General features: G+C 36.3%; 1 protein-coding gene across 2 annotated transcripts in view; it reads left to right on the forward strand.

Annotated features, from left to right (window-relative positions):
- LOC101826278 (casein kinase 2 subunit alpha' interacting protein) overlaps nucleotides 1–16,575 on the forward strand; it is a 146,326-nt gene that overhangs the window by 100,399 nt on the left and 29,352 nt on the right. The window contains exon 5 of one of the 2 annotated variants that reach the window (XR_005878890.1): nucleotides 1,209–1,305. The exons of the other annotated variant lie outside the window; for it this stretch is intronic. The gene's annotated coding sequence lies outside the window, so the exon portion shown is untranslated. The remainder of the gene's footprint in view (nucleotides 1–1,208; nucleotides 1,306–16,575) is intronic. 2 annotated transcript variants of the gene reach the window in all.

Below are 16,575 nucleotides of genomic sequence, written 5' to 3' on the forward strand. Positions count from 1 at the left end.
TCTTAGTTGCTTCAGACACTGATTTCTTTACAATGCATAAATTATAGTGACGGTTTATATCACCATGTGTTTAAAACCCACAGTCTTCTTGTATGGAAAGATGGTATATTTGTGCACTTTTATCCTAGAGGGATTTGCTTTTCCTTGGCATGTTCTTGGAACCATTCTCTTGTTCAGCATACAGAGTCAACTGGCTTTCCTGTGATCATAAAACATTATGTTCATCCATTCTATTTCTTCCAGTTACTATAACATAATGCAGCTTTTTCCTATTTGGTTTAAGTCATTATATTAAAAACTCTTGTTGGAAAAATTTTTGATTTCCTTTCCTTTTGTTTTGTTTTAAACCTTATCTCTGGAATGAAGTACCTTAAAATATGTGTAAATGTTGAGTTAGTATTATTGAAGCTCTTCATTTAAAATGTACATATTTGAAATAATGCTTCACTTGCATGAATCATTTTAATGCAATTAATCATGAATTGTTCTTTTACCTCTTATTTTACCTCTTATATTGGCAAAAACATAGGTAAATGGTACTATTGATGTGTTAATGTGTTAAAGGTTTTCTGCAATATCTTTAGAAATCCCCCAACAAAGGCTCTTCTTTTTTTTTCCTTTTTTTAATTCAAATTAGAAACAATCTTATTTTATTTAACAATCCGAGTTCCCTCTCCCTCCCATTCTCCCATGCCCCCTACCGACTCTCATTCCATTGCTGTTCTGTTCCACAGAAAGGATAAGGCCTTCTATGGGAGATCATCAAAGTCTGTCACATCATTTGGGTTAGGGCCTAGGCCCTCTTCCATGTGTCTAGGCTGAGACAGTATCCCTCTATGGGTAATGAACTCCCAATGTCTATTTGTACACTAGAGATAAATAATGTTCCACTGCCAGAGGCCCCATAGACTATCCAGGCCTCCTAACTGACACCTACATTCAGGGGTCCTGGTTCTGTTCTATGATGGTTTCCAAGCTGTCGGTCTGGGGTCCATGAGATCCCTCTTGTTCAGGTCATTTTTGCAATTGTTTCTGTAATATCCTCTCAAGTAGACAAATTTTCATGAGCGGGGGTCCTATGTCTATCTAATTGTATACTAATCCTAAGAAAAGAGTGTTGCTGTAACATATCAGTATATATGCTGTAAATTAATTCATAACAAGGCATTCAACTGATATTTATTTACTGGTGTAATTTGCTCACTTAGCTTTCCTATGAAGATTCATTCCTAAACTCTGTGTAGTCTTCCCAATGAAAGAACGGGGCAGCTGTTGCTGCTATTTGCTTGTCCTGTCTTCTTTCAGGTATGTCAGAGATTCCTTTAGTTGTTTAGAGTTTAAGCCACCTTGGAGTGTAGACCTGATAATCTTTATATCTTTGTCATCATTATCAAGGGTATACATTGGAGTTTACATAAAAGAATGACATTAGCAAAAGCTAGCTTCTGCTATTTCTGCCATATTGTTACCCGCATGGTCCATGTCTGCCATATTGTTATCCGCATGGTCCATGTCATGCCAAGGAAGCAGATGGCATCAGAGGACACACGCATTATTTACATATATACGTACACACATATATACATATGTAAGGATACACATGGCATCTGGATCTGTATGGTGCTTTGTTGACTTAATTTTTTGAATACTAATGTATGAAAAACAATAGTTGCTTAGATACATTTGATTAAAACTAACTATATACTTTAGAGATGTCTTGGCTTCAAATTGGAAGTCAAGAAATGTGTTGCATTGAGGGAGAGGTTATGCCTTTCTTTTCACAATAAATGAAAAGCTATGTATTCCTTAGTTATTAGAGATCAGATTTGACCAGGGTAGACCTCCTGAAAATCTTGGCTACAGACGTAACGGAAAAAGAAACAAGAAAACTAGAAGACAGATGACATATAAACTCATTCTTTGACATGGGAACAACTCTGATTCTGGAAGACATGATAAATCTTGTTGACTACAAATTCCTCATGATTTATTATTACATGTTATTCTTTTACAGGGCATGAGTAGAGAATTATGTTACACTTTGTTTATACAGTCCAAATGAGCTTATAAAGTTGGCAGATGTCTTTTACCTTCTAAAACATAGAGCAGAAAATCATCTTTAGCAGATTTGTGCACACTACACATTCTATACTTGTGTTAATGCAGATATGTACTAACTTTAAAAGTTTGTGTGTGTGTGTGTTTTTTTAAATGGACCAGGTGATAAAATCTCTCAGAATGCCTCTGTTGCATTTTCTTCAAAATTCTACATCCAGAACAACTGCAAAATGGTTTTCCAAGTTGACCCAGCCTCAGAGACTCCTCTAGCCAGGACTTGAGCTAAACCCTGCACTTTCCCATTATGCAGAGACTGGAAAAAAGTGATACAGTTAGCTCTCCAGGACTTAGCTATTATCTCAATGTTCTCAGGGTTCTGTAAAGAGGCCATTGTCCTGAGACAGCAGGAAATAATTTTAAGAATATGACGCCCACATTCCCAAGAGGTGGGGTGGGTGGCTTTTGGTTGTTCAGTGGGTTATGAATGTTTGTCGTCATTTAGGGGGGTTAGTTGCAAATTGTTACTCATCATGGTAAAGGAGGAAACTAAGCAATGGAGGCTGGATTCATTGATCTCATTCTTAAAAGAAAAAGGTGGATATGGAAAACATAGAATAAAAGGGTCAATTATTGAATCTACTTTAAACTAAAAAGCTATCAATCTAAAATATTTTACTTTGGTGTAGATTTTTGTATAGTGATACAAATTTAAGTTATTTTATTAGGACATGTATATATGTTTCTGTTCTTGTTTTAGATATTTTTGTATATTGAAATAACTTTAATGTTATTTTTGTTAGAACATACTCTATATTTGCTTCTCCTATAGTTTAAGGTATTTTTATATGCTGATATAAATGTAAGGAAACACACACACACACACACACACACACACACACACACACACACACACATATATATATATATGCTTCTACTATTGTTTAAGGCATTGTACCTATATAGCTCATTTAAAAATTTAATGTATAATTAAAAATACAGGTTAATATAATAGTTAAACCTTTATTCATGTCAGGTATGATTTCAAGGTTAAACATTATTTTTTATATAGGTAGGTAGTCTTCAAACACTGCAGAGACCTTCAGAATATGGCATTTAAAATGTTTTCATTGCCTAAGGGTTTTCATGACAGTGAGACACACCTGCTCATGGCAGCACCAATTTACTTCTCATATTTATTGAATCATAATCTGAATTGGGTAAGATCCATATTTTTATTTCTTTTATTGTTTTATAATCATATATTCATTGTACATAGTAAAGTGTGTCAAAAGCACATTCTCATACAAGTTATACTGGTTAGTTTCTGTCACCTTGATACAAACTAGAGTCACTGATAAAAAAGGATCCTCATTTGAGGAATTGAGAGCATGTTTATGGGGGATTTCCTTCTTTTTAAAAATTTTATAAGTATTAGTACTTTTTCTGCACGTATTAACCATACTGAGTATGTGTCTGGTAGATGAAATGTCCAGAAGATGAATCTGTATGTTCTGAAACTAGAGTACAGATGATTGTGAACCACCATCTGAGTGCTAGGAACTGAACGGAGGTCCTCTACAAGAGCAGCAAGTGTTTTTTACTGTTGAGCTAGCTCCACAACCACTGAGGGGCATATTATTGATTAATGATTGACACAGAAGGGTCCAGCTCACTGTGCATGGTGTTACCCTTGGGCCAGCCAGAGGAAAACAAGCCAGAAAGGAATGTTTCTTTGAGGTTTCTTGTTTAAACTCCTTCCTTGAGTTCTTGCCTCGACCTGCTTGACCAGGAAAGCAAACTATTTTGAACATAGCTGTTCAAATTGGTGAAAAATATTACAGGAACATTTTCTGCTACCATCTTGTTCTTTTTCTGGTTAAATTGTGTGTGTGTGTGTGTGTGTGTGTGTGTGTGTGTTTAAATTTTAGTATAAACGCATTTCTAAACAGTATCTTTGGGATGTAGTATATGTACACAGTATTTTTTATAATCATTGGTTTTGTTGCTAAACTTTGCAAATGACTACATTCACTGTGGTCTGGTACTTTCTTTATGACCCGCATTTTTTTGTGCATTGGTACTGGTATTTTGTTTTTAATATCTCCTATCATTATATTGGCATTTTCTTTCTCTGAAAATCTAGAAAATTGTCTGCATTTTTTGTCATCATCATCTTCCTCTGCCAAATTTTTTGTGCACTTTTTCTGTCTCTCTTTTCAGTGACTTTTCATTACTTTCAAATGTCCACATCAGCAAGCTACATCTCTAAGTTGTTATACAAAAGTAGTTTTTTTCTTTTCCATGTTTTATGAACTATTTAAAAGACCATTTAATAATCTCATTACATACTTTTGAAATGGAACATTTATCATGATTCTCAATTATTTGATTTGACATAAAATTGAAATCCATACAAACCACTCTAGTTCTAGGCATTGCCAAGATATCTCTTCCTTCCTCTGTGGAGAAATGAGATATTCTAGTTTGGGTACATTCCTTGTGCCCTGCCCTGCCAGATCTTTCCCCTTTTCTTCTTAAGGAGTGTAGCTCCCCAATTCTTTCTTCTTCTTCTTCTTCTTCTTCTTCTTCTTCTTCTTCTTCTTCTTCTTCTTCTTCTTCTTCTTCTTCTTCTTCTTCTCCTCCTCCTCCTCGTGCTCCTCCTTCTCCTCTTTCTTTTCCTCCTCCTCCTCCTCCTCCTCCTCCTCCTCCTCTTCTTCTTCTTCTTCTTCTTCTTCTTCTCCTTCTTCTTCTTCTTCTTCTTCTTCTTCTTCTTCTTCTTCTTCTTCTTCTTCTTCTTCTTCTTCTTCTTCTTCTTCTCCTTCTCCTTCTCCTTCTCCTTCTCCTTCTCCTTCTCCTTCTCCTTCTCCTTCTCCTTCTCCTTCTCCTTCTCCTTCTTCTTCTTCTTCTTCTTCTTCTTCTTCTTCTTCTTCTTCTTCTTCTTCTTCTTCTTCTTCTTCTTCTCCTCCTCCTCCTCTTTCTTTTCCTCCTCCTCCTCCTCCTCCTCCTCCTCCTCCTCCTCCTCATCCTCTTGCAACAGAAACATTCTGTATGTAGTTAGCAGTAAACCAGCCAAGGCCCACACAGTATGTAAATGCACTGAATAATAGAATGATTATTTTTTTGTTTGACACATACACTGGTTCTAAGAGTTATGACACATTTTCATGGGGCTTAATCTTTCATGTATTCATTTGCTATGCATTTTTGCAATGGTTGGGTTGAAATATTTAAAGAGTTTGCCTAGGATTTTTGATCCATTTGTTTGTCTTAAGAAGGACTCTTTCTCTTATTTTTCAACCCCACTAGTACCAAGAAAAAAAATCAGGCAACTGGGAAACACTTTATTAAGTGGAGTTTCCTTTAAATGAATTATTGGCATTTTCCATGAGGAATACTTCCTATGCACAGCATGCCTCTAGAATATCACTCCTGGATAATAATAATAATAATAATAATAATAATAATAATAATAACTCAGAAGTTAGGAATTTCTAATGTAGGAATAATCACTGAATATCCAATAAACCACACCATTTCCTGGGCACAAGCTGGTGATATTTGATAATACTTTGAAATGTAAGGTATTAGTTTAAAAATGTATGTGAAAGACTGGCATGCTATTCTAGAAAAAAGAGCATATGCAAGAACAAAGACAGGAAGGAAGGTCATAGGAGCTCCCTGGAAGGAGGCTCGGGTTTTCTGTCTTTTGTCCTTGGCCTTGAAGACCCACAGTTTGAAATCTTTAGGTAAACCTTAGCACAGGGTTCTGCAGAGTCAGTGTTTTGCCTGTCCATTTAACTTCAGCGCTTTAGAGTGCATTTTGAGAAGGTTGCTTTGATAGCTGACATTTCTGAGAATGCAGACAGGCTATGCTAAAGTCAGTTCCAGGCAGGTTTATTCCTCTTTATTTTCCATGTGCTCTGTAGCCACAGCTGTTCAACCTTAGAGTGCTAAGTTTCATGTTCAACGACTTTAATGGAAATAGTAGACGTTAAAAGGAATATTTAATGTGCTGCCTTTTAATTTATAAATGGTTATAAAATCCATTTCATTGACTTTTTAATTATTTGGGAAATTTTAGGTGAATATAAATGAGTAGGATGGATAATTGAAGGAAAGGATGGAAAGAGCAGGTGTTCAAAGGGTCAGGACAAATAAGGAATCACACTGCTTGAGAGTGGCAGCGCCCACTACCAGCTGGTGGTCTGGGGCCTCTATGAAGTTTTGCTTCTCTGATAAGTAGACTAGATCACTGCCTCCAAAATCAAAATTCAAATTTTATTTTTCACTCTGTGCTATTTTTGACTATTCCTTTTCTTATGGTCTTCCACCAACTCCTTTTCCTTCTGCTGTAGAACAACCTATGTGAATTGTTTTGTCAATTACAACAGTAGAATTTTTTATTGTCTTCTTTTCTAGGATAAAGTCTGTGAGTTTATTTTTTCTTAATTTAATACCAATATGTGATGTTTGTGGTCCTTGCTGACAAATGTCTCCATACATTGTCCTCTTCCCTAGTAGTGTCAATCAGTCAACAAGTTTTCCATACACAATTTTGGACCTGGTTTTCACACTTGCAAACTATGGGGCAAATGGCCAGTGACTTTGCCTCTTTTAATCTCACTTGTACACCTGAAAGGCAAGTAATAAGGTACATATTTATAAAAATTACAGCTAAACCTGTTCCATACTAAATAACACAGGATGCTGACAGTGTTCCAAGTATTTAACAGTAGCCTCATGGGTTAACTAATATGTTGTAGCCACTGCTCTCATGTTTACTTACTGTGACATATGTAAACTACCATCATTTTGCTTTATTTAAATTAATAAAATGTGCACGTTTTTAAAATTACCAAGTTAAAATGTAACTAGGCTCAGGTATCCATTTATTTATATAACATAAATTGCTCATTTCATATAAGTTGTTTGCCTTTCAAACCCTGAAATCTCTGAGAAATTATTCAAAGTCTGTACCTTAAAGTCTTTCGTGAAAACAACAACAAAAGCAAACAGAAAATGTGGAATTGGGATGTCAATTTAGTGTATTTGGGGAGCTTCAACCACATGTTATAAACTAGTGCCTTACAATCAACAGAAACTTGATAGCTAAATACAAGATCAAGTGATGCAAATGCCAAGAAACATCTTATTCCTGGTAGCATCTTTTCATGCTGTCCTCATTTGACAGACGGTAGTCTGTTTGCCTTAGTTCATTATATTTGCTTTGTGCTTTAATGATAGTTACAGTTTAATATAATTTAATAGTTTTTGCATAATTTAGTATAAAAATGACCATTATTCTATACCCAACGTCTGTGGTTCTATGGATTGTAGTTTTCTTATCTTTGGCTTCACAGTTAATACTCACATATAAGAGAATAAATGCATGCTACATTTGTCTTTCTGAGCCTGGGTTACCTCACTCAGAATGATTTTTAGCTAGTTCTAGCCACTTGCTGGCAAATTTCATTTTCTTGAGTAGCAAATCAATATATCATTACCTTATGAATTCATATATTGAAGGACATCTAGATTTTTCCAATTTTTGGCTATTATTAGTAGAGTAACAGTGAACATGACTGAGCAAGTGTCTTTGCGGTAGGATGAAGCATCCTTTGCGTATATGCCCAAAAGTAGTATATCTGGATCATGAGGTAGGCCAATTTCTGTCTTCCTGAGGAATCACCACACTGATTTCCTCACTAACTGTACAAGTTTCCACTCCTAACAGAAATGAATGAGTGCTCTTATTACTTCACATCCATACCAACACGAGTTTTGCACTTAGCCATTCAGATAGATGTATGATGGAATCTCAAAGTGATTTACATTTCCCTAATAACAAAAGATGTTGACCATTTTTAAAGAGTTTCTTAGCCATTTGAGATCCTTCTACTGAGAATGTTTAGAGCTATACCCCATTTTTAAACTGCATTATTTATTTTCCTGATATCTAGTTTCTTGATTTCTTTATATATTTTGGATATTAGCCCCGTGACATATGTGGAGTTGATTGTTGTGTGATATTAGATGAAGATGTGTTATATTCATTTATGCTGTGTAGCATTTTTTTAATGATCAAAGGTGTGTTTTATGCTTTTATGTTTCGTTTGTTTGACTGTGTGAAGCTGTGTTAGTTTGCCTGCATAAATCACCTGTTTCATCTAATAAAGAACTGAATGACCCATAGTTTATGCAAGAGAAGAATAGGCGGTCCTGACAGGCAGAGAGAATAAAGACAAGTGAGAAAAGGAGAAGGAGAGAGGACCCTTGGGGCTAAACATTCAACAACACAGCCAGCTACAGAGTAAGAAATGAAGGAAGAAATACAAAAGAGAGAAAGGTAAAAGCCAGGAGGCAGAAAACAGTTGGGATAATTTAAGAAATGCTGGCCAAAAGTAGGCCAAGCTAAGACTGAACATTCATAAGTAATAAAATACTTGCCTGTATTTCTTTGAGATATGGGTGGCAGAACCCCAAAGAACAATGTGAAAAAACTACTGTTGATGAAAATCTTTTCCCATTCTGTAGGCTACCATTTTGTTTGAATGATGGTTTCCTTTGCCATGTAAAAGCTTCTCAATTTCATAAGGTCCAATTTGTTAATTGTTCATCATAGTGCCTGTGCAAATGGTGTTCTGTTTAGAAAGTCTTTTTTTCCTGTTCCAATGATAAGGATATTATTGACTTTTTCTTCTATCAGGTTCAGTGGACCCAATTTTAAATTGAGGTCATAGATCCATTTGGAATTGAATTTTATGAAGAGTGATGAGTATGAATCTATTTGTTTCTTCTACATGAAGCTGTGCAATTGATGACTACCATTTGTTGGAGATACTTTCTTTATTCCATTTGTATTTTTGTCTTCTTTATAAAAATGAAGGTGTCTACAGATGTGAGGATATTGGAAAGGGTCTTCAATTGGATTCTGTTGACAATGTGTTTGTTTTTATGCCAATACTATAATGTCTTCATTATTATAGCTCTCTAGTACATTTTGAGGTCAGAATTGGAGAAACTTCCATGTGCTGCTTAGAAGAAAATGTATTCTTTTGTGTTTGGGTGAAATGTTATATAACTGTTACTTATATTTGGTTTGTGAAATTTATTAGCTCTTTCATATCTGTTTAGTTTTTATCAGGGTGACCTGTCTTTTGATGAGAGTTGGGTATTAAAGTCACACTTTATCAGTGTATGTGGGTCACACATGATGTAACCTGTAGTTGTGTATCTTGTTTTTGGTTTTTTTTTTTTTTTTTGGTTTTTCGAGACAGGGTTTCTTTGTATTGTTTTGGAGGCTGTCCTGGAACTTGCTCTGTAGACTAAGCTGGCCTTGAACTCACAGAGATCCACCTGCCTCTGTCTCCCAAGTGCTGGGACTAAAGGCGTGCACCACCAACGCCCGGCTTAGTTGTGTATCTTTTATTAACTTGAGTGCCATTATATTTGGTGCATAGATGTTAAGAATTGCAATCTCCTCTTGGTGGATTTTCTTCCTTTGATGAGTACATAGAATCCTTTCCTATCCATTCTGATTAGTTTAAAGTCTATGTCATCAGATATTAAAACAACTATACCAGCTTGCTTTTTAAGTCCATTTGGTTGGAATATATTTTTCTAAAGTTTTACTCCAAGATGATGTCTATCTTTGATGTTAAGGTATGTTCTTTCAGAGGCAGAAGAAAGATGGATCCTGAGGCATATTTCAAGCTCCAGCCTTTGCCTTTTTACTGGGTAATTTAAACTGTTTACATTGAGCATTATCAATGAAAAGTGTTTGTTGATTTCTGTTACTTTGCTTTTGTGGTGTGGGTTTCCCTCCCTCTTCTAATTTGCTTGTCAGGGATTATTATTCCTTTTCTTTTCTTGGATGTGGTTAACCTCTTCAGACTGAAGTTTTCCTTCTAATGCTTTCTATTTTGCTGTATTTGTAGAGAGATTCTGATTAAATATGGTTTATTATGGAGTGTATTTTTTCTTCATGTATAGTGATTGAAAGTTTTAGCCGGGCGGTGGTGGTGCACGCCTTTAATCCCAGCACTCGGGAGGTAGAGGCAGGCGGATCTCTGTGAGTTCGAGCCCGGCCTGGACCGACAGCCTCCAAAACAATACAGAGAAACCCTCTCTCGCAAAACCAAAAAAAAAAAAGTTTTGATGGTCATAGTAGTCTAGCTTGGTGTCTGTGGTTTCACAGGTTTTGTAGAACATGTGTCTGGGCCCTTCTTGCTTTTAGAGTTTCCATTTAGAAGTCAGGTGTTATTTTAGTTGTCTCTTTATAATTTACTTAGTATTTTTGTTTGTAGCTTTATATATTCTTTCTTTGTTCTTTATGTTTAGTATTTTCATTATTATGTGCTGAATGAGATACCTTTTCTGGTCTAGCCTATTTGGTCTTCTGCATGCTTCTTGTACAATTATGGCCACCTTCTTGTTTAGGTTGGGGAAATTTTCTTCTATGGCTTTGTTGAAAATATTTTTTCTGTTCCTTTGACACATATGTCTTTTCCTTCCTCTATCATATTATCTATAGATTTGGCTTTTTCATAATGCCTCATACTTCCTTGATGTTTTATGGCTTAAGTTATTTAGATTTTATATTTTCTTTGACCGTGGATTCCATTTCTTTTAATTTGCCTTCTGACTCAAATTCCCTCTTCCATTTCTTGTATTCTGTTGCTGAGGGTTACCATTGTGATTCTTGTTTAAATTCTTAAATATTTCATTTCCATATTTCCCTCAATTTGGTTTTTTTTGTCAATTCTATTTCCACTTTCAGGATTTTAACAGTCTTATTTATTTCCTTCAACTGTTTGCTTATGTTTTCTTAGATTTATTTAAGGGATTTATTAATTTCTTCTTTAAGAATTTCTGTTGTATTCATAGAGTCTATTTTAAGGTTTTTGTCTTATGCTTAAGCTATGCTGCATTTCTCATAGCCTACTTTGGTAGGGTTGGTGGCTTGTAGTGAAGACATGTTGGCCTGGATGTTATTGATTATATTTTTACACTGGTGACCAGGGATCTGGGTTTGGGATGATTGTAATTCTAGGTGCTGATGTCAGGTCTTGTCTTTGTTGGGTGGGTATTTTGTTCCTTTGTTTCCCTTTCTCTTTGTGTTTCTTACCAGGCTACATTGCTATGGCTTGCCTGGCAGGGAATTCTAGGATATTCCCAGGTGTGGCCACTGGGTTTACCAGGTACTGTGTGTTTCTATGTAATGTGAGCTAACAAGTACAAATAGGGATGACTACAAGTGAGGGGCCTGAAGGGTGGCCACAGTAGAGAGGAAATCAGAGTATTCTACTAGGATCTTCTTAGTTCCCTGGGAACGGGTGTAGAGAATGAGGAGAGGCAGTAACATGTAGTCTGCTACAGAGTTGTGGGTGAGACTGGGGTGATTAAATTTGGAGACAAGGAAAGAGGGTGATGATCTAAAGATAGGCTACCTGTTTTGCTGGCTTACTTAGTTCTCTGGAGGCTTGTCTAGCAGGTGCCCAGAGAAAGCCTGCTGGAGTTTGGGGCAGAGATAATAGGACAAGTGAAGAGGATGACTAGAGGAAATCTGTGAGATCTGTTGGAGATGGGGGAAGAGAGAAGGGAGGCCACAGCAGATGATCTACTACAGAGATGGGGCTGAGGCTATAGATTGGATTGGGAGGGCGTGGTGGAGACATTAAGAGTGCACTTAGACTATCTGCTTCCCTGCATCATGTCTCAATATTTTCTGACCATCACATGGATGAAAAATTGTAGATTCTTTAAAAGGATAGCTGTTTTTTGAAGGAAACAGGAGCAAATAAATTAATTCTTTATATTAGTTGGGTTGTACATAGCTTCAGTAGACGGGGGAAATCTCTATTAAACTGCCTGCTGGTGCATAAACAGGGTGCTACACAATCTTTGTGAAACATTTATTTCTCTTTCTTTTTAAAATTGTTTTATTTAAATTAAAAAACAATTTTATTTAACATACCAATCCCAGTTCCCTCTCCCTCCTTTCCTCCTATTCCCCCCCCATTTCCCCATCCCAACCCCCTTCCACTCCTCAGAGAGGGTGGGGACTCTATAATGAGAATGACTACCTTAAATGCCATCATAGAGCCTTCATCAAGTAGCTGATGGAAACATTTATTGTTCAAACACACCACGAACTTCTGTTTCAATTTCAAATATTCACGACTATAACATCCTCCCAGAATACTTATAAATTGGAAGCCAAGTGAAAATTTAAAGCTAGTCTGATCAAAAATCTGAATATGTTTTGTTAATAAAATATCCTGATGTAATTACCAGCAAGAGTGCAAATTAAGGCTATGCAGGTGCAAGCATATCTTACACTCTGTGCACTATGGCATAAAACTTACATGTCTTTAGTTGCTGTGTCTGTTTATTCACTTGAGCGCCTTAAGTTAATTTTACTTCATTTGGAAATTTCACTTATAGCAGATCCTGTAAATAGAAATTCACACCATTTGAAAGTGTCTTTCTTGGTTTCATTTATTTGTCTCTGTGCTCCCCTTTCTCCTTCTCATATAGAATTATAAACATATATAATTTTGTGCATCTCCACTATTACACACACAACTATGTGTGTAATCCCATGTGAAAATAAATTGTTTTGTTTGGAGAAGGGGTCTTCCTGTATAAACTATGTTGGTCTTGAATTCATGACACCTCACCTCAAACTCTCAATTTTCTGTCACGATGCCTGACTTCACATCTTTTAATACTAAAGTGCACGATCAAATCAAAAGTGTTCATTGTTCTCTCCACCTGCTATGCTTATCTTTGTATTTTCTTTTCAAGACATGCTTCTTATGTATAAAGCATTCAGATTGTCAACATTTTTCATTTTCTTCAGTTTTGTTCTATATGCTTGTATTTCTAATTTTTTCAAGACAATTTCTCTGTAGCTTTTGAGGCTGTCCTGGAACTCACTATGTACATCAGGCTGGCTTTGAACTCAGAGATCCACCTGCCTTTGCCTCTAAAGTGCTGGGATTAAAGGCATGCACCACTACCACCAGGCTGTATCTTTAATTGTATAGTCAACAAGGACACTTAAAGCCATTAGTCATGAGCATTTCAGTTTTCACTTCTGAAGTCATCAATCACATCCTTGTACTTCAATAGCACATTTCTTTGCTAATAAAGGAGCTCACTTGAATAATAGTCTTTTAAAAGTATCTTAAATTTACATATTGACTGAGTGCATTTAACAGAAACAAATAAAAAAGACTACCTAAATAGCGGCTAAATCAAGAAAGATATTGTATTCCCACATAAAGTAGCTTGGAAATAGGAATTCAGAGGTGTACGGCAGCACCAAGGTATTATTGAGGAATCAGAGTCCTATATTTTAGTATTATCTCTCAAGTTCACCTGCGGGACCCTTATGGATCTTACAGCTCCAGCTATTGTGTCAACAGTGTCAACCAGGAGAAGGAGACAAATGCCAAAGAAGTTGCCTTCTTTCCAACTGAGTATGCCAGCATCTTACTCCTGTCTTCCACTCCACTTTTGGAGAAGATGTAGTCACTGCCATGCAAAATACCCTGAAAGGGATGCTACAGAGTAAAATATCTTTTAATATTTCCATCATCATCTAGAGCAAATTTTGAATTTTGTGAAGAATCAATAGGACATTGGTTGCAATCAGCTATGCATGTTCCTGTACATGTGTCCTCTTTTAAACCTTTTATGCTTCCTCACATCAAGTTGAATACATTTAATCCTTTCCTATCTCTAAGCAGTAGTTGTTGCCAGAATGCCAGAATGCCATAATGCCAGAAGATTTCAATCCAAGCTCCACTATTTACTACCTGTGAGACAAAGTAAAATAACATTATCTCTTTAGTTCCCAGTTTTGCAGCATTCCCTCTGCGAAATTGAAAGGACAGTGGTGTAACATCCATGTTATTTAGGGATCAAACAAGATCATATTTATGATATATTTAAAGATCATATTTATGATATATTTAAAGAATTGTTTTGGAAAACACTGTATTCTTCAGCATTGATGTTAATGCCCCACAGATATTTCTGAATCCCGTATCATCTACTTAACCCACTGTGGGTGAAACTGAGTTTTGCATGTGCTGCTTTCAGAGTTGCTTCAGTATACAGATCCTAAGATGAGTGACTCCTTTGAACAACTTTTCCGACTAAATTTATGTTTCCCATTTCATTTCTATTAGTCAGCAGGAACATACGAATCCTTCTGAATGCAGTTTCTAAATCTGTGCTGTAGGGGTTTTTTGTTGTTGTGGTGGTGGTTTTTCATTTGTTTGTTTTGTTGTTGTTTGTACCTGATTTAAATCTCCAGGTTATTATCCCACTGCAGAAATCCTTCCACAGAACCTACCACAATACAATCGCAACTTCATAATTAACAAACTCCTGTAATCCACAGTCATTCTTGGGAGTGTCTTCTATTGTCGCTGTCATGAATAAAACTATTTCCCTGGTGGAAATTTCACCAGCATAGTATTTTCAAGTGACTTTTTTTTCAAATACCAAGGATATGAATTAAGAATGTTATCATTCCAATTTCATCTTGCCACATCCAAAACCACTATCCTTCAGTGTTCCACCAAACTGAAGTAAATGCAAAAAGCTAATATTTTCACAAATACCACCTACTTCCCATTCTGGATACTCCTCTCTAGTTTATCAAATTTCTCAACACATAATATGTAGATTCTCCTAATAATACAAAGCTGCTACCTTTCTGGATGGCCTGAGTACTGAAGGCATTTCCTTGACTTCCCATCTAACTCCAGACCATACCTCCATACTCATCATATTTTATCCCCCTTGAATCCTCCCTGTTCTCCTTTACTCGCCGCTTGCCACGTTACCATTGTTTTTCTTGATATCTTGCTTGTTAAACCTCACCATGGTCATTTTTTACAGTCTATATTGACTAGGTCATATTTTTAAAAATTATATTTTTCATTATTGTGAAGATCCTTGGCTCTCTTTTAGAGATACCTACTTGGCAGAACCTCAATTCTGGAAGTAAGTCTACCAATAAATTGTCTGCAGTTGAACTTAAGTAGTCAAGCAAGTGCAAGAAGTGACCACCTGGGATCTTATGGTCTCTATAAATTAACAGCTGCTGAACCTAATGGGCTCCTTATCCCTAATCAGTAACCTTGCTGTATGTCCTTGTAAAACAGCCAATAATTCCTCTTAAATCATGCTTTTTCAAAACTTTTTGATGTTACTACAGTTTCCATCTTGCCATCATCCGTTATCAGTTTCAATAACTACTTACATTCTGATTCCCCCAAAACAAAGAATCTTTTTGTTACTTTCTCAACATCTTGATAGCAAACAGACTACAGTCATCCTATTCCTTTCTTGTGACACCATGGACAAGGAGATGACCTCTTTGTATCTAAGGGATATTCTTCAATGTCTATTAGGAGCTCAACTTTGTGGAAAGTCTGTACAAAAGATTATAGTTCCCTTCTCTTCAGAATGACCTCTCCCACCTTATGGATATTTCCCTTTAGTTTCCTTTCAGGATTCTCCCACTGAAACAAACACAGAATCATGAAAACTCTCACTGGATTCCCCACCTGCTGTATTTTATCTCCTCCACATTTAGCTTTCTAAATATGAGGATCTTTGCACATATCACCATTTTGTAACTTCCTACTATTCCTTGTATATTCAATCAAGCAGTTTTTTCTGTTATTCTGTCTACTATGAGATTTCAACACTGTCTTTGATGAGATGTGTCTTAGTTAGGGTTTCCATTGCTGTGAAGAGACTCCATGGCCATGACAATTCTTATAAACAAAAACAATTGCAGTTGGCTTACAGTTACAGAGGTTAAGTCCATTGTCATCAATGGTGAGAAGCATGGCAGCATGCAGGTAGACATTGTGCTGAGATGGAGCTCAGAGTTCTACATCTTTATCCTCAAGCAGCACTGGGAGAATGTATGCCAAAGTGGGTGTAGCTGGAGCATATGAGACCTCAAAGCCCATCTCCAGTGACACTTCCTCCAACAGTTCCACACCTACTCCAACAAGGCCAAACATCCTAATACTATTATTCCCTATGGGCCAAGTGTTAAAACACATGAGTCTATGAGTTGGGACATCCCTATACAAACCACCACAAAATAATAATCCTATTAAGTAAGAAATTTACACAGGGCAAAATATAAAGTCAATTTCCAAGGTCCTTGACTCTGATATCTGGGGCAAGTAAATTTTTGGCTGCTGATACCTAAGAAGACAAAACCTTCCAGAGAAAATGGGTTACAGCCTTTGAGGTGGATTTCATGGATTTCACATACAGTGGATATATTAGTGAAAATATGCCATTGTTTATTATTTCTTCATTTCAATGTCAAAGTAATTTATTTAACAGCATCTTTATCTTAATGTCATATGAACAAGGGGTAGGGAACATCAAGACTATAATGGGAAAAACCACAAAGACAGCTGACCTGGGATAATGGGAGCTCATGGAATATGGACTGACAGCTGTGGAGTC

Source organism: Mesocricetus auratus, unplaced genomic scaffold (genome assembly GCF_017639785.1).
Source record: "Mesocricetus auratus isolate SY011 unplaced genomic scaffold, BCM_Maur_2.0 Super-Scaffold_100008, whole genome shotgun sequence".
Classification (NCBI taxonomy): domain Eukaryota; kingdom Metazoa; phylum Chordata; class Mammalia; order Rodentia; family Cricetidae; genus Mesocricetus; species Mesocricetus auratus.